General features: G+C 36.0%; 1 long non-coding RNA gene across 1 annotated transcript; it reads left to right on the forward strand.

Annotated features, from left to right (window-relative positions):
- The first annotated feature begins 237 nt into the window (after window positions 1-237).
- LOC129059272 (uncharacterized) lies at window positions 238-26,757 on the forward strand. Its single transcript, XR_008525065.1, has 4 exons — window positions 238-324; window positions 1,318-1,439; window positions 26,069-26,143; window positions 26,472-26,757. It is a non-coding gene; the product is annotated as an uncharacterized LOC129059272 (long non-coding RNA).

Genomic DNA, 26,757 nt, shown 5'->3' on the forward strand with positions numbered 1-26,757 from the left:
GGAGAAGTGATGATATGTCATTTCCAAAATCAGATTACAGAAATATTGCATCTTCCTATTTAGATGAGCACCTTCTTGCCTTCGGATCACCCACTCTGGGGGAAGCTGTGTCGTGAGTAGTTCTATGATCAGGCCCATGTAGCCAGAAACAGAAACCTCCTGCCAAGAAGTGCATGAGTCATCTTGGAAGTGACCCTCCCCATTCATGCCTTCAGATGACACTGCAACCCTGCTGGCAGTCTTTACTGAAACTTCTTGAGAAATCTTGAGCCAGTACCACATAGCTAAACTGCCAGATTCTTGACTCACAAAAACTGCAACATGGTAAGTTTTTTTCTTTTTTATGGTGGCGGGGGGGAGCTGTTAGTTTATTAGGTAACAATAGATAACTAATACAATAATATACCCTCATATAAAAAACAAACAAAAGGTCCTGGGTTGTTGGCCTTGCCATGTTGTTTCTCCTCAGTTAGTTCTACTGAGGATCCATGCCACTTGGCTAGTTTAAGTTATAGTTTTGTTTGTTTGATGAATTTGAGCTCCTTATTGTTATTGAAGATATGGATATTCTATTTATTAAACTGCTCTTGGTTCTGCTTTGATGGAAGATTTTGATTCCATTTGCTCATCTCCTTTCATTTTTTTTCTACATTCTTGCCATACTTTACACATTTACTTTACCATCTGTGGCAGATTATAGATGGCCACAATTTCTTTGAAACTTCTCCCATCTAGATGTGATATCTATTCACCCTCCTCTTGAATCTGGGTCTGATTATGACTGCTTTGATCAACAGAATGTGGAACTGACACTATGCCAGTTCTGGGCAGGCACACATATTCTCTTGAGCCCTAAGCAGTCATACAAGAGGTCTAATTACTCTTCCAGAGAGACTATATAGAGAGGCATTGAAACTATATGGAAAAGGGGAGACCCAGTTGAACCCAGCCCTCCAGAAATCCCTACCAAAATATTGGGTATCATTGAGTCTGACATTGACCTTCCTGACCAGCTTGGCCTTAGATGAATACCAAGTAACTCCTATTAATGCCACATGGAACAAAGGAATTGCCAACTAAACACTTCCCAAATTCATAACCTAGAATTTGTGAGATGTAATATATGGGTTTTGCTTAAGTCACCAGGTTTTATAGTATACAGATATATGTATTATTATTATGTATAATTATGTATTTCACAAAAATATATAATCAGAATATTATCTATCAATTTATATATCTTTTAGTGTATATTATTGTTTTTGCATAAATTCTAATGACTTCTAAGTTTTAGTATTTTCATTTCTTTTTTTTTAGACGGAGTCTCGCTCTGTCGCCCAGGATGGAGTGCAGTGGCGCGATCTCGGCTCACTGCAAGCTCCGCCTCCTGGGTTCACGCCATTCTCCTGCCTCAGCCTCCGTGGTAGCTGGGACTACAGGTGCCCGCCATTAGTTACTTTTTAATGTTTATCCCTTATCTTCATGCTCTCAATATTTTTTCATTGATTTCAACATCATTTTTTGTTTAAAATCACCTTTTTTCGTATTAGAAAATTTATTCTCCCCTTTACTCTAAGTATTATTTATTTTTAGCCTTTAAAAATGTTAATATCACCCACTGTTAAAATTAGAGAACTGAGTGATATTTGAAGGAAAAATAAAATGTTGCTATTTTTATCTATGTACTTTTATAAGGTTTAAATATTTACTATAGCAATGCATTTGTGAAGTGTTTTATACTTGAAAGGAAGAAAACAAAAGACCAAAAAAGCTTCTATTTATTCTTAACTTTTTAATGTTTTAATTTCTAAATTTATATTTAGGTTTATTATCAAGTTGTGATTCTACCCTTCTTGGCAACTTATAACATTTAAATTCTGCTTTTTATCAGAATATATTTCAAACTCAATCCAATAAAAACAATAATTTTGTATATTCTCAATAGGGGAGATTTTGTATTAAAAAGTTAAAAGTCAATAGATAAGAAAAAATGTCAATAAAATATATCCAACATATATTTTATCACAATTAAAGTTTGGTCATCCAGAACATCTCAATGTTTTAATGTCTACAGCACTGAGCACTAGAGAGCCTAGACATTTTGACCCATAATTTCTGCTGCTGAAAAACAAAAAAAAAAGAAAGAAACTGAAGACTTCCTGAAATTGTAATACCTCAAACCAATTGGAAAAAAACTTGCCTAATCCAATCAAGCAAGTCCTCAGTGAGTAGCAACATAAACGAACACATAAATTTAAGTCAATATTTAAGTCAATATTTTTATTAAAATTCATACTGTTAAAGCCAAGATAAAAGATATTACAGGAAACATCTTTTCCCATAAAATCTGAGTTTTGGTGTCTTTTTGGACTACTACTTGGAGGGCATACAAGAAAGATGCCAAGACTTTAGCTTAGAGCCTGGAAAGGACAAGAGAGGCAGGTGTGATTTTGTCCTTTAGAAAGGATTGGTTATGGCTGCAACCAAGGGTCATCTGGTATGCTGAGTTAAGGAAAAACAGTGAATTCAGTCTGGCTACTGGCTTAAAAACAGCAAAGTACAGCCCAACCTTCTATAACCCTAGAGACAAGGATTAGGAATATTTACCTTAATGTATATCATACAGAGCTTCTTGAAATACGAATACTTCCAGAGAACTGATCTTTATCATATTTCTACGCAGAAAAAAGGTGGACAGAGTTTGAGTGGCTCCTCTAAAGGAAGTGGAAATGAGTCAGCACCCCCGAGATGTTGAGACTAATTACTTTACCTGACTTTCTGCTGTAGGATGAAACCAGCTAGACTAGTGTTTGATTATTGACCTCCTCTGAAAAACACATGTCGATTCCCTGGGGTCATTAGACTGTTTATTTCCCCAAAACTTTTTGGCTGAGGTAGAGACCCAGAAATGGTAAATGGCAGGTTTGAGGGGTTGTAATCAATTCCCTGCTTCTCTGTCCACTGCTTTCTGTTGATGCTACATAATACTTACTTCCTTGTTGACTTCAACAACATCCACCAGCATAGTAGTCTGTGGTTAAGAGTGAACGAAATTTCCTTTAGTTGTCTGTCTCCTCATTTGGAGCAAACAGGAGAACACTATTATAGTCAAGATTAAGTCACTCACATAGAAAAACCTCTATCCTGAAAATTGTAAAATGCCAGCACCAGTCTTACCTTTCCCACTAGCCTGAGACAAGTTACTTGACTTCTGTGGACATCAGCTTTCCATTGTCATTCTGAGGAGACTGAAGTAAATAAGAAGTTTTTAACAAAGACTTTGTGGACTTGGAGAGGTGGTGGTAATAGAGAAGAGAGCTTCAAATACTCAGAAATGTAGTACAACTTTTAAGTTGTACTACATTTTTTTTCTGAGAATAAGTTTTAATCGTTTTTAAAGAGGTTTGTGACCTAAAATTGTTGAGAACTAAATATTTTTATTCTGTACGCATATATTGAACAAGGCCTTGGGTTAGGCAAAGTGGGAAACGCAAAATGAGTGAGACAGGTACTCAAATCATCAAAATCAAATGTACAATATGCCACTTCCACAGAGATGAAGAGACCATAGTATTTATAGAAGTGAGAGATTATAGCTATCTGGAGGTAGGGAAGTGAGAATGGGGGAATACTTCAAGGAAAATAGTTGAGGTCTGTGCATGTAAAGAGAGCAAAGTAGTTAATGTAAAAAGAATAATAGGAGCTAAGCATAAATGTGAAAAAACCTATGGGTGGTGGTTGCAGTGGCTCACACCTGTAATCCCAGCAATTTGGGAGGCTGAGGTGGGAGGATCAACTGAGTTCAGGAGTTCGAGACCAGCCTGGCCAACATGGCGATACCTTGTATTTGTTAAAAATACAAAAATTAGCTGGGCATGGTGGCACAGCCTGTAAACCCAGCTACTTGGGAGGCTGAGGTATGAGTATCACTTGAACTCAGGAGGCAGAGGTTGCAGTGAGCCGAAATCATGCCACTGCACTCTAGCCTGGGTGACAGAGTGAGACTCTGTCTCAAAACAAAACAAAACAAAACACCCTATAAGTGTGAGGCAACAATATGCAGTTGGACACATTTGGCTAAGATACCAGATATGGGGAGAAAAGAAGGAGAGCAGTAAAGCATACAGCCAAGTAATATATTTTAAAAATAAAAATAGCACACACATGGAAACACAAAACTGGCTAAGACTTATGCTAAGTCTATGCTAGTGCTTAGATCTCAGTGGTTTTTAATTTTGTGGAAATATGTGCTTGGCTTCTATTAATACAAAATATCCCACACCTGATGTCAGATAGATGGATGAATAGATAGATGGATAGATAGATAGATAGATAGATAGATAGATAGATAGATAGATAGATAGAAACTTCCTTTCAACTTACAGAATCACTGTACATCTGTGGATGTAATCTATGCTGTTAATTCTCAATATTCATGGAATTATGTTTACAAAAATGCTGTGAGCACTGAATTAGCAAATACTGAAACATTCTTCCTAGAGAAAAGACAGGAAGAGGTTCCTATAAGCCTCTGGTCACATTTTTATTAACAGATCAATATATAACTTTGTTTTATGAATGTTTCTGTTTAAAGACACCTTTTCTTAAAGGTTCACTCAAGAACTGCTGAGTAAATAAATATTGGTTCATGAACATCGAATTTATGACCTACAGCACTATAAGCCATATGTGAATTAAGCGTATCAAGCACAGATATATTCTCTGTGAGGTTCATTGCAGCCTTCCTGTGCTTAGGAACACTAGTCAGCACTTTGGGACTACACTTGGGGGCCATTTTAAATGGTGAAATCACTAACAAGAAGCACACAAGAGTAAAAACCACGGCAATAAATAGACTACGGAAGGATCCTTGTTTACGCTATTATACATGAAACAAAAAGGCAAAGTGCTACCTTGTTTAACCTCAACTGGGCATATGTGCACTGAACAAGTCAAATTTTTTTCACTCTGCTCATGTCTGTGAATAACCTCAAAAGTGCCCCAAGCATTTATTTTGGGTTACAAATAAATAAATTTCAGCAAGTAGGTGAATTTGTAAATATAGAAACTGTGAATAATGAATTTTGACTATAAATGTACATCTATATGTATATATATATGTGTGTGTGTGTGTGTGTGTGTGTGACCCCAAAATTCTTATTTTAAAATTCTAACCTGTGACATGGTGATATTTAGAAGGAAGGCCTTTGGGAAGTAATTGGGTCATGACATTGGAGCCCTTGTGAATGGGATTAATACTCTTAAAAGAAGAGGCCAGAAGTGGAACAAGATGGCAGAACAGGAGATTGCACTGATTGTCCCCACCATGCAGGAACACCAAATTTAACAACTATCTACACAAGCACCTTCATAAGAACCAAAAATCAGGTGAGCACTTACAGTACCTGGTTTTAACTTCATGTTACTGAAGGAGGCACTGAGAAGGGGAGAAAAAGCCATCTTGAATTACTAAAGCCATCCCTCCCCCTAACCCCTGTGGCTGTGTGATATGGAGAATCTGTGCACTCGTGGAAGAAGAACACAATGACTGTGAGACTTTGCATTGAACTTGGTTCTGCCGTCACAGCAGAAAGCAGAACTGAGCTGTAGTTAGCTGATGCCCATCCACAGAAGGAGCATTTGGACTGGGCCTAGCCAGAAGGAAATTACCCATCCCAGTGGTTGAACCTTGAGCTCTGGCAAGCCATGCCACCACAGGCTAAAGTGCTATGGGGCTCTGAATACATTTGAAAGGCAGTCTAGGCCACAAGGACTGCAACTTCTAGAAGAATTCTATTGCTGAGCTAGACTCAAAGCCAGTGGACTGAGAGGGCACACAACCTACTGAGAAACCAGAAAGGGTGGCTAAGGGAGTGCTTGTGCCTCCCCTGCCACAATCCTAGTCTGCATAGCTTATGGCTCCAAAAAAGACTCCTTCCTTCTGCTTGAGGAGAGGAGAGGAAAGAGCAAAGAGACTTTCTCTTACATCTTGGATACCAGTTCAGCCATAGTAGGATAGGGTACCAGGCAGAGTTTTGAGGCCCCCATTCCAGGCTCTAGTTCCCAGACAACATATCTAGACACACCCTGGGCCAGAAGAGAACTTGCTGCCTCACAGGCCAGGAGAGAGTAGCATAACATATTTAAAGTGCTGAAAAACATTTACCCTAGAATAGTATATCTGGTGAAAATATCCATCAAACATGAATGAGAAATAAAGACTTTCCAAGACAAACTGAAACTAAGAGATTTCATCCATTCCAGACCTTTCCTACAAGAAATGCTAAAGAAAGGACTTTAATGAGTAATAAGCAATCATGTGAAGGTAAAAAAAAAACTCACTGGTAATAGTAAGTACACAGAAAAAATACAGAATATTATAACTCTGTAACTATAGTGTATAAATTACTTTTATCTTAAGAAGAAAGGCTAAAAGATGAACCAATCAAACATAATAACTACAACAACTTTTCAAGACGTAGTGCAATAAAATATTGATAGAAACAACAAAAAGTTAAAAAGCAGGAAAATGAAGTTAAGGTGTAGAGTTTGTATTAGTTTTCTTTTTGCTTCTTTTTTTTTATGCAAAGACTGTTAAACTGTTATCAGCTTAAAATAATGGTTTATAAGATAGTATCTGAAAGCCTCATGGTAAGCTGAAATAAAAAAAATACAGCAAATGCACCAAAAATAAAAATCAAGAAATTAAATCATACCCCCAGAGAAAATTATCTCCACTAAAAGGAATACAGGAAGGAAGGAAAGAAGGAAGAGAAGACCACAACAAACCAGAAAACAAATAGCAAAATGCCAGGAGTAAGTCCTTACTTATCAATTATAACATTGAATGTAAATGGACTAAACTCTCCTATCAAGAGACATAGAATGGCTGAATGGATGAAAAACAAGACATAATGATCTGTTGCTACAAGAAACACACTTCATCTATAAAGACACACATACACTAAAAATAAAGTGATGAAAAAAGATATTCCATGCCAATGGAAACAAATAAATAATAAAAAAAAGTGGGAGTAGCTATATTTATATCAGACAAAACAGATTCCAGGACAAAAACTATAAGAAGAGACAAAGAAAGTCACTGTATAATAATCAAGCAGTCAATTCAGCAAGAGGACAACAATTATAAATGTATGTGCACACAACACTGGAGCAACCAGTTATATAAAGCAAATATTGTTAGAGTGAAAGAGTGAGATAGATCCCAATACAATAATAGCTGCACACTTCAACAACCCACTTTCATCACTGGACAGATATTCCAGACAGAAAATCAACAAGGAAACATCAGACTTAGTCTGCATTATAGACCACATGAACCTAATAGATATTTACCGAATATTTAATCCAATGGCTGCAGAATACATGTTCTTTTTCTCAGCACATGGATCATTCTCAAGGATAGACCATATGCTAGGTCACAAAACAAGCCTGAAAACATTCAAAAATTTAAAATAATGTCGAGCATCTTCTCTGACCACAATAGAATAAAAAAACAAAAATGACAAGAGGATTTTTGCAAACTATACAAATAGATGAAAATTAAACAATGTGCTCTGGAGTAACCAGTGGGTCAACGAAGAAATTTAGAAAAAAATCAAAAAAATTATTGAAACAAATGATAATGAAAACACAACATACCAAAACCTGTGGGATACAGCAAAAGCGGTACAAAGAGGAATGTTTATAGCTATAAATACCTACATCAAAACAGAAGAAAAGCTTCAAATAAACAATCTAGCAATGCATCTTTAAAAACTAGAAAAGCAAGATCAAACCTAACCCAAAATTAGTAGAATAAAAAGTAATAAAGATCAGAGCAGAAATAAATGAATTTGAACTGAAGAAAACAATACAAAAAAATTAATAAAACAAAAAGTTGGTTTCTTGAAAAGTTTAACAAAATTGTCAAACCTTTAGCCAGACTAACTAAGAAAAAAAAAAGAGAAGACTCAAATAAATAAAATCAGAGATGAAAAAGGAGATATTACAACTGATACCACAGAAATTTAAAGGATCATTAGTGGCTACTATGAGCAACTATATGCCAATAAATTGGAAAATTTAGAAGATATGGATAAATTTCTAGACACTTGCAATTTACTGAGATTGAACCATGAAGAAATTCAAAACCTGAACTGACCAATAACAAGCAATGTGATTCAAGTTGTAATAAAAAGTATTCCAGCAAATAGAAGCCTGGGACCCAGCCTTCACTGATAAATTCTACCTATCAAACATTTAAAGAAGAACTAATAACAATCATAACCAAACTACTCTAAAAATAGATGAGAAGGGAATACTTCCAAACTCATTCTATGAGGCCAGTATTACCCTGATAACAAAACCAGACAAGACACATTAAAAAAGAAAACTATAGGCCAATATCTCTGATGAATATTGATGCAAAAATACTGAACAAGATACTAGCAAAATGAATTCAACAATACGTTAGAAAGATCATCCTTCATGATCAGGTGGGATTTATTCCTGGGATGCAAGAATGATTCAATACACATAAATCAATCAGTGTAATACATCACATCAACAGAATAAAGGACAAAAACCATACGACCATTTTCATTGATATTGAAAAGGCATTTGATAAAATTCAACATCCTTTCATAATGAAACCCCTCAAAAACCTGGGTATAGAAGGAACATACCTCAACACAAGAAAAGCCATATGCAAGAGATCCACAGCTAGTATCATACTGAATGGGAAAAAACTGAAAGTCTTTCCTCTAAGATCTGGAATAAGATAAGGATGCTTACTTTCACCACTGTTATTCAACAAAGTACTAGAAGTCTTAGCTAGAGCAGTCAGAAAAGAGAAAGAAAAAAGGAAGAAGTCAAATTATCCTTGTTTGCAGATTATAAAATCTTATATTTGGTAAAACCTAAAGACTCCACCAAAAAAAACTATTAGAACTGATAAACAAATTCAGTAAAGTCACAAGATACAAAATCAACATACAAAAATCAGTTGCATTTTTATATATCAATAGCAACCAATCTGAAAAAGAAATCAAGAAAGTAATCCCATTTACAGTAGCTACAAATAAAATTAAATACTTAGGAACTAAATTAAAGAAGTAAAAGATTTTTACAATTAAAACTACAAAACACTGATGAAAGAAATGGAAGTGGATTCAAAACAAAAGGAAAAAATATTCCATGTTCCTGGATTGGCAGAAACAATACTGTTAAAATGTTCATACTAGCCAAAACAATACACAGATTCAATGCAATTCCTATCAAAATGACAATGACATTCTTCACAGAAATAGAAAAAAAAATTCTAAAATTTCTATGGAACCATAACAGACCCAGAATAGCCAAAGGTATCCTAAGCAAAAAGAACAAAACTGAAGGACTCACATTATCTGACTTCAAATTATACTACAAAGCTATAGTAACCAAAACAGCATGGTTCTGGCATAAAAACAGACACAGAGACCAGTAGAACAGAATAGAGGACCCAGAGCTATATTCATACATCCACAGTGAACTCATTTTTGACAAAGTTTCCAAGGATATGCATTGGAGAAAGGAGAGTCTCTTTGATAAATGGTGCTGGGAAAACTGGATATCCATTATGCAGAAGAATGAAACTAGCCCCCTATTTCTCACCATATACAAAATCAAATAAAAAATGGATTAAAGACTTAAATCTAAGACCTACTACAATGAAACTACTAAAAGAAAACTTCAGGGAAGCTCTTCAAGACATTGGAGTGGGCAAAGACACCCCATAGGCACAGGCAACCAAAGCAAAAATGGACAAATGGGATTACATCAAGTTAAAAACCTTCTGCACAGCAAAGGAAACAATCAACAAAGTGAAGAGACAACCCACAGAATGGGGTAAAATATTTTCAAATGATCCATCTGACAAGGTATTAATAACAAGAATATACAGGGAGCTCAAACAACTCTATAGAAAAAAACATAGTAATCCAATTCAAAAATGGACAAAATATTTGAATAGACATTTATCAAAAGGCGACATAAAAAAGGCAAACAGGTACATGAAAAGGTGCTCAATATTATTGCTCATCAGAGGAATGCAAATCAAAACTACCAGATATCATTTCACCCCAGTTAAAATGGCTTTTATCAAAAAGACAGGCAATAACAAATGTTGGTTAGACTGTGGAGAAAACGGAAACCTCATACACTGTTGGTGAGAATGTAAATTACTACTACTACTATGGAGAAAAATTTAGAGATTCCTCAAAAAACTAAAAATAGAGCTACCATATGATCCAGCAATCCCATTTCTCCATATATACTCAAAAGAAAGAAAATCAGTGTATCAGAGAGATAGCTGCACTCCCATATTTTCAGCAACACTATTCTCAATAGCCAAGATTTGGAAGCCACATAGAGGCCTATAAACACATGAATGGATAAAGAAGATGTAGTACATATACACAATGGAGTACTATTCAGCCATAAAAAAGAATGGGATCCTGTCATTTGCAACACCCTGGATGGAACGGCAGGTCATTATGTTAAGTGAAATAAGCCAGGCAGAGAGACAAACACTGCATGTTCTCACTTATCTGTAGGAGCTAAAAGTTGGAACAACTGGACTCATGGAGGTAGAGAGTAGAAGGATGGTTCCCAGAGGCTGGGAAGAGTGGTGGGGGGTGGGGGGTGGGGGCAGGGAGGAAGTGGGGATGTGGAACGGATACAAAAACACAGAAATAATGAATAAGACCTAGTATGTGCTAGCACAACAGGGTGACTGTAGTATGAAATAATTTAATTGTATATTTTAAAATAACTAAAAGTATAATTGGATTGTTTGAAACACAAAGGATAAATGCTTAAGTTGATGGATACCCCATTTACCGTGGTGTGATTACCACACATTTCATGCCTGTATCAAACTATCTTACGTAACTCATGAGATAGTCCACTCTCCATTTCCATCCAGAGTATTGCAAATGATGGGATCTAAATATGTACACTTACTATGTACCCACAAAAATTAAAATAAATTTAAAACAGAAAAAACCAGATAGCTAACATTCTCTTTCTATAAGTGAGGATACAAAGAAAGAGAAGTCACAGCCTGCAACCTGTAAGAGAATGCTCACAAGACCCAGACCATGCTGGGACCCTCATCTCAGACTCCAGTCTCCAGAACTGTGAGAAATAAATTTCAGTTGTTTATAAGCTGCCCAGTCTAAGACTGTCATAGCAGCCAGAACTAAAACATGTATATATACCTACACATCCTCCATGCAAATTACAGAATTACTATGTAGGAAAATTCACACAAAGTAAATGATGATGTTAAGGGTTATTTTGTTGTCTTCTAAATACTCAATATTCATTCTAAATGGGAAACCAAATAATACTCTGAAATTGGCTTGGTTAAGATGAAACTGGAGAACATTACTCACATTATTTGATGGTTTAATAGTATTAAGCCAAAGGAGGCAAGTCCTTGGTGAAATGGAATATTAAGTAATGCGTAAATTAATATAAATGAAGATGCTTTGGGAAAGTTAGCCAAGTACCCCTTTGGCTATGACAGCCTGGATTTTCAACTGGTACAGGGAGGACAAGTATTTTTGTGGCAACATCTCAGGGAAAGTAGGCTTGTTTCCAAATGGCACCCACATATATAGTTTTAAAAGATAAATTGTTTCTTTTGATTCCTCTTTCCAACTTTTATTTTTGATTCGGGGGTACATGTGCAGGTTTGTTGCATGGGTAAATTGTGTGTCATGGGGCTTTGGTGTACAGATGATTTCATCACCCAGGTAATGAGCATAAATGCCATAGGTAGTTTTTCAATCCCCATCCTCCTCTCACCCTCCACCCTCAAGTAAGCACCAGTGTCTACTGTTGCCTTCTTTGTTCCCATGTGTACTTAGTATTTAGCTCCCATTTATAAGTGAGAATATATGGTATTTGGTTTTCTGGTCCTGCATTAATATAATAATGGCCCCCAGTTCCATCCACATTACTACAAGGGACATGATTTCATTTTTTTGTTGGCTGGATAGTATTCCATGCTGTATATGTACCATATGTTCACATCCAGTACACCATTGGTGATCATTTAGGTAGATTCCATGTCTTAGCTATTGTGAATAGTGCTGCGATGAACATACACACGCATGTGTCTTTATGGTAGAACGATTTATATTCCTTTGGGTACATACCCATTAATGGGATTGGTGGGTCGAATGGCAGTTCTGAGTTTTTTTGAGAAATCTTCAAACTGCTTTCCACAATGGCTGAACTAATCTAATTTCCACCAGCAGTGTGTAAGTGTTCCCCCTTCTCTGCAACCTCACCAGTATCTGTTATGTTTTGACTTTTTAATAATATTCATTCTGACTGGCATGAGATAGTATCTTATCATAATTTTGATTTACATTTCTCTAATGATTAGTGATGTTGACCATGTTTTTCGTATGCTTGTTGGTCTCACGTGTATGACTTCTTTTGTGAGGTGTCTGTTCATGTCCTTTGCTCATTTATTTAATAGATTTCATGCGCGTCCATGTGAAGAGACCACCAAACAGGCTTTGTGTGAGAAACAAGGCTGTTTATTTCACCTGGGTGCAGGTGGGCTGAGTCCGAAAAGAGAGTCAGCGAAGGGAGATGGGGTGGGGCTGTTTTATAGGATTTGGGTAGGAAAGGAAAAAGGGGGGTTGTTCTCTGGCAGGCAGGAATGGGGGTCACAAGGTGCTCAGTAGGGGAGCTTTTGAGCCAGGATGAGCCTGGAGAAGGAATTTCACAAGATAATGTCATCAGTTAAGGCAGGAACAGGCCGTTTTCATTTCTTTTGTGGTGGAATGTCATCAGCTAACGCAGGAACCGGCCACCTGGATGTGTACGTGCAGGTCACAGGGGATATGATGGCTTAGCTTGGGCTCAGAGGCTTGACAATAGAGTTGCTTATTTTTGGCTTGTTGATTTAAGTTTCTTATAGATTCCGGATATTAGACCTTTGTTAGATGCATAGTTTGCAAATATTTTCTCCTATTCTGTAGATTGTCTGTTGACTCTGCTGATAGTTTCTTTTGCTGTGCAGAAGCTTTTTAGTTTAATTAGGTACCACTTGTCAATTTTTGTTTTTGTTGCAATTGCTTTTGGTGTCTTCGTCATTAAATCTTTGCCAGGACCTGTGTCAAGAATGGTATTTCCTATGTTTTCTTCTAGGAGTTTTTATAGTTTTAGGTTTTACATTTAAGTTTTTGGTTCATCCTGAGTTGATTTTTGCATATGGTGAAAGGAAGGGGTTCAGTTTTCATCTTTTGCATATGGCTAGCTAGTAATCCCAGCACCATCTATTGAATAGGAAATCCTTTCCCCCATTGCTTGTTTTTGTCAAGCTTGTTGAAGATAAGATGGTTGTGGGTGTGTGGCTTTATTTCTGGATTCTTTACCTGTTTCATTGGTCTATGTGTCTGTTTTTGTATCAGTACCATGCTTTTTTGTTTACTGTTGCCTTGTAGTACAGTTTGAAGTTGGGTGCTGTGATGCTTCTGGCTTTGTACTTTTTGCTAGCTAAATTATTTCTTAATGAAGGCCCATAAATAAAAATAAAATAACTCCTATCTTACCTGACCCAAGGGAGAAAATATTGCAACTAACCTGGAGGAAGTGAGGCTGAGTTTGAGTATGAATGCGTAGAGAATCAGGTGGAAAGGTGCCGGATTCAGGTAATGATGAGTTCCCATTTCCTCCAGAGATCCACTTGGTGACAGGCAGGGACCACCAGGAGTGAATCCCAATTACTTCCTCATTCTTCTCACCGAACCCTACCAGCGTTGACTTGAAAATATATCTCAATAAATGCACATCTTTCTCTACTCCTTTCTCTTGACACTTCAACCAAGAGACCATTCTTTATTCTTGAATAATCTAAGCCCCCTTTTTCCCATTATTCTCCCTACTTGAAAAGATTTTCCTCTAGCCCTTCAATGGATGGCTGATTTCCCTCCCTCAGACCTCAGCTTAAATGTCTTCTACTCACCAAAGTCTTTCTTGTTCAGTCTGTCTGATCCTAGGTGTCCTTGCTAGGTCCTCAACTGTTTATTTCCTTCCTATAGTACTACAGCATGTAGTGATCTTGCTTATTCACTTGTTCTCGTGATCATTATCTATCTCCTTCCCCTGGCATGTAAACACCATGAACACTAAGAATATACCACCTTGTTTACCACTAAATCCCCAAAGCCTGGAAAAATGCTTGCCTCAAATTAGTTACACACTGTATGTTTAATGAATAAACATAAAGTCTACCTAAGTCCTTAAGTAGACTTTCTTAATAATCCTACAAAATAAAGACAAATTAGTGAAATTATAACTTATAATTGCATTGCAAGATTACAATCCTCTGGTTGAATTTTATGGCTTTTCAAATTGAGGCCAGGAATGTTCAGCATGTAATCCTAACCATGCTGGTGAATTTGTAAAGTAGGCTGTTGAGCGCCAGCTTTCAAATATCACTAACACCACCTGTTAAGACATTTAGTTTATTGCTTAATATAATATATAACACCATCTATCTCCACAAAGTTTCAGCAGTGTCATGAAGGGAATAGGGCAAGAACAGAATTTATTAAGAATTGGAAATTTTGTGTAAGATGGAGGAAAAGTGAAAGGGAGGATTGATTAGGATTGCATAAGAATTAACCAACTTTTCTGGACTGCTGGAAATAGCAAGGTAAAGATGCTGGCACAGAAGATTCAAAGATCTTTCCAGTAATATAGACAGTAAGGTTTAGTTGTTTTGCTTTATTTTGTTTTGTTTTGTTTTGGAGGGCATGAGGACTTAGGTAGTTTTTGTTCTCAGTGTCCAAGCAATGTAGGGCAGATGATTTTGGTTTCAGGGTGAAGGCTGGATCACAGTAACATCTTTCCAATTCCATGCTCCCACAGCTAAACCAAACCAAGAGTTTAGAACTAAATGGATTATCTTCCCCACTCCTTCAAAATGTACATTTTAAAAACAAGTTTCTAGGAAAAAAGCTACATGTTTAATCTGATGAAGTAGGACAATTTTAAATGGGAAAAAGTATGAACTCCATTCAAATCACATTGCTGCTCATGAGGCACCCCTGAGGATAGCTATATTTACAAGAGATTGATAAGAATTCCATTAATACATATTAATATTTCAGTCTATTTAGAAAAAATACATATTCACTTAAAACTCGTTCTTTGCTTTTGTTAGGTATAGCAGTAAAATATAAAACTTCCAATGAGATTTAATATGTGGATAAATAATCTATTTAATATGATATGTGTATTTTAGCACCTAATGAGGGAGGGACCACATAGTTTGAATTGCATAATCTATGCAGTAGAGAGTGGCTTTTGATTCAATTGCTCAATTGAATCAATTAAATAACATGCTTAATTGATTGCTTTTCTCTCCAATAAAAATAACCTTATTGGACTGAATATGCCAAAATTCCAATCAGATATTTTGAAGTTACTTGTAGTCAGAAATCAGGATATTCAATATTCTTTGTCAAAAAAATCTCATAGGTTTTTACAAGCATCCATAAAGTCTCTCGGATTAGAATTTTTTAGGTTTGACCACAGACCTAACCATTTCTGAAGACAAAATTGATCAAATATTGCAATTTTATATGGTACACCTTAATAGAATTTGAGAGCTGGATGAGGTCTTCAAAGACATATGGTGCAATCAAAACTCCTATTGGAAGCCAGAGCTTATTAGAGATAAACAGGTTGCAAGAGTCAGTCAGCTTGTGGTCAGACTTAGGACTGAGAATCCAACTTTCTGACGTTTGCCCACTGCATTCTGCTCAGGGTTCATGCCTTGACTTCCTGACAAGTTTTAAAAGTAACATCTTTTAAAAATAATTGTTGCATTTTGGATAATCTAGGCTATTGATTCATTCAATATGTTTAGCTTGGAAATGGTTGGATTTTTGCTTCAGTCCTTAGTTAATGGAATATTATTTCACAATAAAGTGAGATTGTCCTGTCTTTCTAGCTTGGCTCAAAAGGCTCTTGAAAAAATTTATTTTGGAACAGCTAATCTTCTTAGTAGACTCATTGTCCTTTAACTATGATCCAGTATGCTTAGGCACATACAAAGGAGTTTCTGTTAATTGGCTAATGACAGACACACAAGACTCGAAACTCATTCACAATTCTAATTTCAGCATCAATGTCTGTAGAGCACTCAGTTCCTTAGAGCATTAAAACAATCGCAGATCAAACTATAACAACTTGACACTTTCATAATAATTTATTTTATAAAGCTTTTTCTGCAGGTTGGAAATCATTGCATAATTCACTATAGAGCCCCTTTTATGAGAGTCAACGGGAGTGTAGTTGTGCCTATTTAAATTTATACTAGGCTCTGGGATTGAGTCATGGGATAGAGCATCAGATGCCCACAGAAGCATTCTCCACACTATCCCTGTGTCCCTGTGGCTTCACAAGAGGTGGAAGACTGCAATTCCTTCAAAAGGGAAGGAACAAACTTATTAGCCTTGCATGCTATTTCACTGCATGTTTATAATGGTGCCTTAGGAGGAAAAAATTTTTGCCAATAGAAAAAAATAGATTTAGAAAAAAATTCTAAATAATAAACTATAAATAATAAAACAGATTTTTTCTATTGGCAAAAATTTTAAACACTTGTTGTGTAAAATGTGGGAAAATGGAGACCTCAGGGTAAGAATGTAATCTGGAACAACAACTTTAGAAAACAATATAAGAAGGTCTTGAAAGTTACACAAGTCCATTCTACATGGCCCAGTAATTTCATTTCTATACATACACTGTAGAAACATTTTATATCTCTGCAGGAGGATAGTGTTGTATAAATTATTGGTGTTGTATAAATTTATATTTTATCGGTGTTGTATAAATTTATCTTGGTGTTACATAAATTTATAGTTTACTAAATTTTCCAGAGTTTGAGCACCTTCTTATTTCTGGTGGGTGAGGAAGGGTCACAAAAGTTCTTTCTTCTGTAAATTGCTTTTAAATTTTCTTTGCCTATTTTTAGTTGGGCTGTTTATCTTTGTCTTATGATTCAGGAAGCATTTGTTTCTTAAGTCTAACTTATTGAGTTATGTTTATATACACTAAAATATATCTGTTTCAAGTGTAGAGTTGAATTAGTTTTAATATACACCATTTAACTAATACCACATCCAGATAAGAAATATTTTCCTTATGGCAAAAGTTCGTTATGTCTATTGGTAAGCAATCATATCTCTCCCCTCCTACCCTCGAGCCCCTGGAAACCACTGATCATTTTATTTCTCTGGAAATGTTTATTATTTTTCCCTGGGCCCTGACAATCTTCCAATAGAAGTTTTGCCACTATTTTCTCTTGATAGACAACTACTCTCAAGGCAAGAGCTAGACCTACCTCTCTGGGTTCTCTTTTCTTAGACTTTGCATCAATCCTAGGTCCCCTTACCAGCTGACTTCCTGCTACGTTTGGCTAAAGGGAGGTTAAAGCTCTCCTCGGGTGGCACCTTCTTTATGGCTCTAATTCTCACTAGGCTCCCATAACATTTTTCAATACTTAGTCAGAAGTTGATCACTCCTTTTTAGTCTTCATTTTCTTTTTGCACAGAGTTGCAAAATCAATGAGAAGTAAGAGCTTAAGGACTTTTCACTTTTTTTCTGAGTATGCTTACGGTCACATGCATGCCTGTAGTGTTTTAGAATCCCAGAAATATCTTAGGGCTTTTCCAAAACTCCTACTGAATTTTTGTTTACCTGATTTTTCCTTTTAGCTTCATGGTTTGTCTACTGTTTGCCTCAACAGTCATTCATGGCTTCAGTCAGACATAAAGTTAAGCAATTGCCTGTGATTGTTTTTGACAAACACCCTCAGAGAAGAGGCTTTTTGCACTGGTAGCTCTGACTGAGGTCAAATAAAGACAGCCTTGCAAGTGAGGTCTTAAGTAAACCATCAACAGGACAAGTAATGGCAATGCTCTGGCAAGGGTCTTTGAAGAAGCTCCAAACCCTTTCTACTTCCAGTTGCAGCCAGGCTGCCAGTTTTCACTCTGATGCAGACTGTCAGTTTTCAAGGCTACCACAGAGCTGGATGCTAGGAAGTGGAACTATGATAAATTAAAACGTCGCAAAGCTTTCTGTTCTTATTGAGATTCTACCACTTTTCCTGGGGTGGGGCGGGGAGGGTGGGGAATGCACTTCATGTTGCTGCAAGCCTTTTGTTAGCTTTTAGAGTTCTGGAAGTTTTGATTTTAACAAGTTCTTGCCATTTTTCTCATTGCTTTTATGGAACAGAGAATTTTCAAAAATCTTTAATCTGTTATTTTCACTAAAGTCCTACAATCAGTTTTAAATTCCCCAACTGTCTTGATTCAGGTTAAAAAAATATTTAAATTTCCTTGATGATTGATAAGAAGAGTGTTTTTCCCTCCCCTTCTAGATACAAATTATTATTCTAATTATGCTGCCTAAAATCTCTAGTTAATAGCTTACTGTGCACCTAGCATCAGCTAAAGACTTAATAGAGATTGAGTATGAAGTATGATTCCTTTGTAGTTACAAAAACAAGAATATAAAGACTATTTTAAAATATTAATAAAACCTAGCTGATGAAATTATGTCTTTTTCCCCAAAAAAATCCAGTATTCTAATTTCAATTGGCACTATTTTAATTAATGAGAGACTTCATAATAAATCATTTGTCAAAATTATAAATATACTAAATTTCACACTGACATATATCTGAATTGCTTTAAATTAGATAATTTGTAATGTGATTCATCTTCTTCAGGCAACACCTCTTGTAGCAGTGAAATGGATCCATACATTCTTTTGTTTGCCTTTTTGCTCTGTTCTGACACATCACATAAGTTTCTTGGAAAACAAAAATAATTTCTTAAGAGTTTTTGGTTTTGTATGCTTTCAACAATACCTTTGGGTAGCCAAAATAACACTTGAAATGCATTCTCAATTGTCTCTCCCAAAGTACTTGAAATGGTCTAATTTATAAAACAGACCCTCACAGGCTGGGCGTGGTGGCTCACGCCTGTAATCCCAGCACTTTGGGAGGCCGAGGCAGGTGGATCACAAGGTCAGGAGATCAAGACCATCCTGGCTAACACAGTGAAACCCCATCTCTACTAAAAATACAAAAAAAAATTAGTTGGGTGTGGTGGTGGGCGCCTGTAGTCCCAGCTACTTGGGAGGCTGTGGCAGGAGAATGATGTGAATCCAGGAGGCGGAGCTTGCAGTGAGCAGAAATCGCACCACTGCACTCCAGCCTGGGCTACAGAGCAAGACTCTGCCTCAAAAAAACAATAATAATAAATAAATAAATAAATAAATAAATAAATAAATATAAAACAGACCCTTATAAAAGTGACATATTTCAGCAAAATACACTCCATGAGGTATTTTATTACAATTTATGAACAATTCTATGGATGGAAAAAGTTACACGTACAATCATGTTACAGCCTCCCACATCTGTAGATGTCTTTGTTGCTAGCGCTTTCTGAAAAATTCTGACACGAAATATCACTTGGCTTAGTAGAGATGGTAAAAAAATAACAGGCTATCTGAAAGAATCAGCATTAATTTTCTATCTTTTTGTTTTTGCTTGGCGTATCTCATTTTACCCTTTTTATCTGGGAGAGTTTTGTGGAATTAAGAATCTAGCTTCACATTGGAGGCCCTGCTGGAAATATGGATGACAGAAAAGTTTGCTAATATTGTCAAATGATCAGTAACCACAACAAGAATGCAATTAGGTACAGAAGAGATGTATTTCCACCTGACTTTTAAACCATGAAACTGTGTGATAATTCTGCAAAGTTATATTTTGTCAGCAAACAAGCTGCATTGGCATTTCCCATAGGCAAAGTGCCAGACAGCTCATGTACAAGGGAATTGAAACATTGAAAGGGATTTCTTCCCTTAGTTCCTTTCATAACCGTACATACCAGTTATAGTTAGAGGGAGAATACTTGAAATTATTTTTGGAAGATAGGGGAACTTTTGGGTGAAAAAGGTCTACAGAATTTTGCCTGTAAAGTCATGCTAATCTCTGTACAGAAATGTCTGACAATTCAGAAGCTGAAACGCAGCAAAATCTCTACTTTAAGTGTCAGATAAAGCCTAACGTCAAAGGAAAGGGCAAGAGTCTCAGGAGAGAGGTAAGCAAATAAAACTAGCTCTACAATAACCACAATGTCATTTAAAAATCTGCAGTATCCCTGCCAGATTAAATGTACTGAGAATTTATCAACCCTAAAAACCTAGGAAATGTCCTCTTATTGAAGGTACCAGGGCCCTGGAAACATTCTCTTCTTCTCTAAATTTTCTCAGTAAACTCCAGAATTCTCTTATATAAGCAATATGGAATCATAAATTTGTTTATCTAATAAATTACAAAGATGACTAGCAGCACATCAGAATTAAGGGGTATCTTTTACCTATTGTTCTCAGCTTTGGAGCTGTGGCAAAAACTCTGAAACAATTAAAAGTCTCAATGTACATACTGTTAAACATATACCTGATAACAGTCAGGGAATAATTATAGTGGTCCAGACAAGGAAAAATGGCAACTTGAACTAAGCTTCTGTTGATATAAATAGACTTGGACAGAAAGATATTATAGATTGAATATCTATTTTAAAATTAACTAGGTAATAAATTTGATTTATGTTGGAGGGTAGGGGGAAGATAAAAGTAGACCCCTAGATTTTGGACATGACAAAATGGATGAATAATGGTCCCATTCATCATAGAAAAAATAATTGAAAAGGATTATATTTGATGTAACCAAATCATGAGAATGATATTGTACCTTTGAAGTTTGAGAATTTTTTCAGATATCTGAGGGACCATATTGAGTGTATAGTCCAATATGTGTCTGGAGTTCAGAAAAGAATTCTGGACTAGAGAAAAAATATCCGAGAGCTATAAAAAAATAAGTACATGGTAATTGAAGCCATGGTTAAAGATAAAATTTCCTGGCTGGGTGCAGTGGCTCACGCCTGTAATCCCACCACATTGGGAGGCCGAGGCAGGTGAATCACTTGAGGTCAGAAGTTCAAGACAAGCCCAGCCAACATGGTGAAACCCCATCTCTACTAAAAATACAAAAATTAGCCGGGTGTGGTGGTGCCTGCCTTTAATCCCAGGTACTCCAGTGGCAGAGGCAAAAGAATCACTTGCACACAGGAGGCAGATGTTGCAGTGAGCCAAGACGGTGCCACTGCACTCCAGCCTGGGCAACAGAGCGAGACTCTTCTCAAAAAACAAACAAAGGAAAGATGAGATTTTCTAATATAAAAGTAAAGACAAGTATGAAAAGAAAAAAGATCTACAAATGAAATTCAAATAATCCCAGTAATTAATGTCCAACATGAAGAGAATGTGCCCCCAGTGAAGACAAGAGATTAAATGCCAAAGAGGTAGGAAAGGAAACCAGAAAGATATATTATTTCAGTAACCAATAAAGAGATCATTTAAATAAATGAGGCATATTCAGTGATGTCATATTGTGCTGAGACACTTATAAATAATTTTAAATCTCCATTGCATTTGATAGCATGGAGGTGGTTGGTGACTTTAGCCAGTCAGGTTGGAACAGGTTAAGGGGTGAGTGGAGGGTTGAGGAAATAGCAGCTGCAAGTAGATGCAACTCTCTTGAAAGATATGCTAGGAAATGAGAGAAAACTAAGATAACAGAGGGAAGAGGTGGTGGGGTAAAATGTGTTTTTTAAAGAGTTGAATAGATCTGAGGATATTTAATTGCTGCCAGTAAGAATATCATTAAGAAATACAACAGGGTTACTATAAGAATACAGTGCATATTTCATATAGCTAGAAGAGATTTTGAATATTGTCACAAAAAATAAATAATAAATGTTAAAAGTGATGGATGTGATAATTACCCCAATTTGGTTATTATACTATGTGTATTTGCATTGAAACATCACATTGTATCCAATAAATATATATAATTATTATGTGTTAATTAATTATAAATAAAATAAATAAAGTGTTAATTCTCAAAGAAAAGCAATATAACCAACAGGGTAAATTTCTTTGAAAGACAGAAGATGAAAAAAGAAAGAAAGAGAGAAAGAAAGAAAGAGAGAGGGAGGGAGGGAAAGAAGAGGAAGGAAGGAAGGAAGAGAAAGAAAGAAAGAAAGAAAGGAAAGAAAGAAAGAAAAAGAAAAAAGAGAAAGAAGGAGGGAAGGAAGGAAGAAAAAGAAAGAAAGAAAGAAAAAGAAAGAAGGAAGGAAAGAAAGAAAAGAGAGAGAGAAAGGAGGAGGGAAGGAAGGAAGGAGAGAGAGAAGAAGGACGGGACGGAAGAAGGAAGGAAGGAAGGAAGGAGGGAAGGAAGGAATGAATGAATTTAGATAGGATATGGGAAAGCAAAAACCCTCAAATATAACCAAAGAGAAGAAAAAGAGAATGATTATGTGTTATGGCTAATTTCATGTGTCAACTTCACTGGATCACAAGATGCCCAGATATTTGGTTAAATAGTATTTCAGGTGTATCTGTGAGAGTATTTCTAGAAGAGATTCATGTTTCAATCAGTATGCTGAGTAAAGCAGATATCCCTCTCCAGGTGGATAGGCATCATCCAATCCACTGAGGGCCTGGATAGGACACAAAGGTAGAGGAAGAGAGAATTTTCTTTCTACACCTGACTGCTTGAACTACTACATCAGTCTTCTCCTGCCCTTAGACTGGGACTTACACCATCAGCACTACCAATTGTCAAATGTTAGGACTCATACCAGAGCTACACCATTGGCTTTTCTGTGTGTGTGTATGTGTGTGTGTGTGTGTGTGTGTGTAACATATATATGGAGAGAGAGAGAGAGAGAGAATGCACCAAAGGGGAAAAATACAAATAAGAATGAATGCTGACTTCATATGAGAAATAATGCATCCCACAAGACAATGAAACGGTATTTTTAAAAAGCTAAAAAAAATTTTTTTAGTCACTGCTAACCTAAAAGTCTATATTCAGTAGAATAACCTTCAAATATGAAGGTGAAGTAAAAACATTTTCAGACTAACAACGCTGATAGACTTCATTGCCAGCAGATTGGCACTATAAAAATTGGTGAAGGGAGTACTTCAGCTTCAAGTTATGATACCAGATAGAAACACAGGTCTACAGAAAGAACTGAAGAGCATTAGAAATGGCAAGTATGAAAGACTTTAGTGAATAGTTTCTTTAAAAAATAATTACCCACTTAAAGGAAAAATAATAATAATCCATTATGTAGTTTGTAATACATGTAGAAGTAAAACATATGAAAACAGTAGCATAAAAATCAAACATTAAATATATTACAGATGAGTTATTAACAAATATTTAAACTAAAATTCTAAAGATTTCAGAAGCATATATAGGAGAACATAATTTATGAATTGGAGTAGTAACATATTTTTTTGATGAGAAAAAAGAACAAAACCAAGGAGAATGATAAGTTCAAATATACTGAATTGAGTAGGATAGGGAAATATAAACAAAAATACAAGACAAATGATAAACCAGGAAAAGATATTTATCCACAAATTGCAAAGAATTAATACTTAGATTACTATATAAAGAATAAGGATCAAGTCAATAAGTAATAAAAGAGTGATCTAAAGCAAATAAAATGACCAAAAGGTCAGTATTATTCATGGGGAGGAAACTAAAAGTATTAATAAATATGTTAAACACAACTCAGACTTAAAGAATTCAGGACAATTACCACTAAAACAATCATATGACACTAGTTGATGTTCATTCAACTGACAAAAAATTTAGAAGTCTGGCAATAAGAGGCTATTTTACTTCTCTTATGCTACTGATGAATGTGAATTGGTAAATGCTCTTTGGTAAACGATTTGGATTTGGCATTAGCTGATAAAGTTGAAAATGCATTTTTCCTATGACCACGTAAGTTTCTTCCTAGAAACTTTAACACACATAGGCATAAGGGACATGGACAAGAATATTCACGACATCTTTGTTGATAACAGCAAAAACTGGAACAATCAAAATTCTGACTAATCAAAAAAGAAATAAATATATTGTATATATTTTTATAAGGGGATAATTCACAATAATTAAACAATAAACAATAACAGCAATTTAAAATAAGTACAAAAAGAAAATTTCAAAATGATAAATTCAGAAAACTATATAAGCTTAAAACAAAACAAAACTGGGTTTATGAACCCATACGTATGCATATTTATTCATTGTATGAGGTGGTCAGATGTCTCACAATGATAGATAATTATAATCCACAAGGTTTTACTACTTTTGATGACAGAAACTAGTCTAATCCATCCTTGCTTCTCAATACAGAACATGTAATAGGGGCTTAATAAATAATTGATAAATAAATTAATGATCAAATTCAGGTTTCATGACTCTCAACTCCAATTCTCATCATATTTATGCAATACTAGGTAAGGCCTTTGTAAACATGCAATATATGTTGAAAGAGAAAAATTCGCTTGTCTTCAGAGTAGCTGAAAACGAAAACCAAAAAGCTTTGCTAATTTTAGCTTTAAAAAATCTCAAAAATTATGGGTAACACAGTAGCATTCCTACTCAAAGGACCATATATTTGAAATATTGTTCTCCAAATAACTATGCTTCCATGTACTAACAGGAAAAAGAATGTCAAACTCTCAGGCTACTTTTATGTATAATTCCAACATCTTTTCTTTTCTCATGAATGTCTGAAATTACATTGTTCTCCAGATGCCAGTCACAAGACCAAGTCTGACCCATCAATAGTTTACTAAAGACAAGCCCAAATTCTCACAAATCCAGAAAGACAAAACTGTAACACCACAACATTCTTAATTGAGATTATGATCATTGTAAAGCAAATCCATTTAATAGTAATTTTCCACCTTTTTTATTCTGCTACACCTCATATGTAAATATGTACAATAACAATTCTATGGGTACACCTAGCAAGAGGCATCATTCAATATACCCTCCAACTCACATTTTAGTTTCTCAAAAACTTTTATCCCAAGCAGAAAACACATACTGACTAGTGTGTCCTCCCCACTCTATCTCATCCACTTACATCACTGGACATCTGTCCTTGATCTTTTAATTTGTGTCAGTCTAGGCCAGAAACACTATATGGGCAAAGAGAAAGACCATTACAGTTTTACATTTATCTCTCCTCATCTGGGAAGTTGAGATACACAGGTGTGTGACAAAAGAATTTTGGAAAAAAAAAAATTAGAAGCTAGGGGATGTCATTTATGCATTATCCAAAATCTATTTTATTCCAACAGTAATTTAACTGTCTAAATCCACATTCACCTATGAAATGGTTTCATATGTGAGCATATGTATTACAGTAGAAAAAAGGCAAAGAACCACAGTTGTTAGGTAAATCTCAACTGCTTTGAGATCTCTTAGCGTAGTCCTGCCAGGAAAAGCAAGCCCAACTGGAAAATGTTTTTCCCTCCATCACAAAGTCAAATTGTAAGCTTATTACAAAGGCTACCAATAAGTGTCTGCTGTCCCCCTAAATTATACAATTACCCTTTTAATTCTTACAAAATAAAGTTCATATACCTAATAGGATAACAGTGATCTTTCTCTCAAACCATAATCCAGAACTTAGTGTGCCCTTCTAATCTACAAGATGAGAGTGATGGTTAATATTGTCAACTTGATTGAATGGAAGGATGCAAAGTATTGATCCTTGGTGTGTCTGTGAGGGTGTTGCCAAAGGAGATTAACATTTGAGTCAGTGGACTCAGAGAGGCAGACCCACCCTCAATCTGGGTGGGCACAATCTAATCAGCTGCCAGCTCAGCTTGAATAAAAGCAGAAGAATGTAGAAGGACTAGACTGGCTAAGACTTCTGGCCTCCATCTTTCTCCTGTGCTGGATGCTTCCTGCCATTGAACATTGGACTCAAAGTCCTTCAGCTTTTGGACTCTTGGACCTATGCTAATGGTTTGCCAGGGGCTCTCAGGCCTTTGGCCACAGACTGAAGGCTGCACTGTCGATTTCCCTACTTTTGAGGTTTTGAGACTCAGACTGGTTTCCTTGCTCCTCAGCTTGCAGATAACCTATTGTGGAACTTCACCTTGTGATTGTGTGAGTCAATACACCTTAATAAACTCCCTTTCATATATACATCTATACTGTTAGCCCTGTCCCTCTAGAGAACCCTGACTAATAACAATGAGTATGGATGTGCCCACAAGATCTCCCTTGCCAGTAGTGGTGGGGTAGAAGTATGCAGTCATCATTAGGCTCTGAGGCTTAACCAAGCTAAACATGATAATCTAGTACCCACAGTCTAGCTTCTTTGCTGTGGTGGGCTCATTAGGGATAAGAAGTGACTTGAGGAATGGAAAGAGAGCTAAGTTGTTATCAGTGGATTTAACAATATCATTCTCACTTGCAGTGTGCTGACTTCCAGGGCCAGTTCTTCAGAATCTGCTTTTTCTCCTGAAATCAGGCCATGTGAAAAGAAGATGTTGCCTCCTGCCACAGATCATTCATCCTGCCTGGTCCTCAGTCAAGTCTCCAGCAGCTTGGGATGTCTGAAGAATGACAAGCCTAAGAGTCAAGGCCTGGGGATGCCCAACATACATTCTATAAGTGGGGAAAGTGGATAAAATGTTTTCTGTGTGGAAAGGACAAATAACAGTTAATTTCTACTGGAAAAGTAAGAAAAACCGTAATTAAAATTGCTCAAAAGTAAA

The sequence above is a fragment of the Pongo abelii genome, chromosome 4, assembly GCF_028885655.2.
Source record: "Pongo abelii isolate AG06213 chromosome 4, NHGRI_mPonAbe1-v2.0_pri, whole genome shotgun sequence".
Classification (NCBI taxonomy): Eukaryota; Metazoa; Chordata; class Mammalia; order Primates; family Hominidae; genus Pongo; species Pongo abelii.